We start from the raw sequence: 1,879 nt of genomic DNA on the forward strand, positions 1-1,879 counted from the left end.
CAAACACCAACAGTTCCATTCAGTGCTGTTCCTGGGGTTTGAAAACACAAAGGAAGACAGTCATGTAGCATAGCGAGCGTCTTCCCGTCCCAGGAACCACCAGCGTGACACGGCTTCGAAGCGTGTCCTCACTGGCCTCTGACACGGGCTCGTCTGTGTTCTCCATCCACGGGCAGGCGGCACCAGACTCCATCTGTTCCTCTTGTGGCTTTGGGAGCTCACTCGAGTCATGGGTTTATTGACGGCCTTTTTTGAGGCCCTGGATTGCACCTCAGGTTCATTCTCACCTGAGATCTGATTCCCTAAGGAACCAGTGTTGAGAGCACCTTGTACACAGAAGGCCCTCGATCAGTTATCTGTTGAATGAACGAGTATGGGATAGCAGGGACCATGGTTCTGGTGGCTCCCACTGTTGAAAACATCTTTATTTTCCTCACTGCCATCTCTTACTGGCACAGGGGTCACGTCTACTTCTCAGTGGCCAGAGGGAAAGCCGCAGACTGTGAACTGACATCCTGAGAGGCCTCACCTCTGTGAGGTGGCGGAGGGGGATCTGAGGTGCGTGTCTTCCTTCTACCCTTGCCACTTACTTCACAAAGTTACCAAGTGCCCACCAATCAGCATCCGGCCTCGAGTGAAGTCTGGAGCCCTTTAGGGCCCCCCAGTTGGACCCCAACCCACCTTCACACCTTCTCTCCCACAGCGTATCCCCTCGGGTCAGCCTGGGACTGTCTGTGCCCAAAGAGACCTGTAAGCTTCCAGCATCCTTCCTTGGCCTGTCCCTCAGGTCTCCCCCAACCAGCCCAGGGGGAACGTCCGTCCCCTACCCTCCTGGAGCGCCGCTGTCTACACCCACTCACAAGGCTCTACTACGTGTACTGTGAGTCAAACCTATTTTCCCCACGGAAACACACTCTGCAGAAGAGACCCCGTTTTCTTGTGACTGGGTTACGGAAAACCTAACTCTGGCAGTGCTGTCACCGCTGGGAGCCTCGCACTGGCTCGGGGTCGCTCAGCCTCAACACTGCCACCATTTGGGGTGGATGCCTCTGCTCTCAGAGGCTGAGGGGAACAGCCTCCACGGCACGCCTCTCCAGTAATATCCACCACTGCTTTCTTAAAAACATTCTTTTCTGGATTTCTTCTACGTAATCATCTTAGAAGAAACCGTGCGGGCTTCCACGTCTTACCTCAAATGCAAACTACCAGATCCACCTGGGGAACAGATGTGGGCTGCTCAACAGGCCAGTAGAAGCTTCTGGGGTACAAGCGCAGACTACAGTGAAGAAGCCTGCACTGTGATGTGGTGGACAGTGACATTCAGAGCACGACCCTACTGTAGAAGTCCCCTGTGGCAACAGTTGGGGCCCTGATGACCTCGGACAGCTGCCGATTGCTGGGTCCTGATGTGACAGGGGCAGGGCCGGTGGCCTAAGGACAGGGACAGACAGTCACTCTCGGAGAAGCTGAGCTGCCGCCCTGGCTTGGCAGCCTCATGGGACATGGAGGTTCCCGATACTAAGGACGCTCGAGAATGCAGGACATCTTCTCTCATTAGGGCTGTGGTTGAGTCAGGACTTGTGGAATTCAAAACTAGAGCCTGATGGAGAAATCAAATAAAACGTGAGGGTTCGAACAGAGCTTCTCAAGATGTCCACAGAAACACATGTGATCTCCTCAGATGTGGGACAGATGTGGCTAGAAATTTCCAGTTAAGGAGTGTGGGTAGACTTCATGGTTTTTAAGACCCCCAAGAAGAAATAACCTTCAACAGAGAATAAAAAGTGCCTTCAAGCTGGTCTCGATTAAAGTTGCTGCAGGCTACCACATGACTTCTTAACCCGATTTATAGCCCCGGTTCTATCCCACTTCCTCCTTC

The sequence above is a fragment of the Phoca vitulina genome, unplaced genomic scaffold (assembly GCF_004348235.1).
Source record: "Phoca vitulina isolate PV1807 unplaced genomic scaffold, GSC_HSeal_1.0 scaffold27, whole genome shotgun sequence".
In the NCBI taxonomy this organism is placed as follows: Eukaryota; Metazoa; Chordata; class Mammalia; order Carnivora; family Phocidae; genus Phoca; species Phoca vitulina.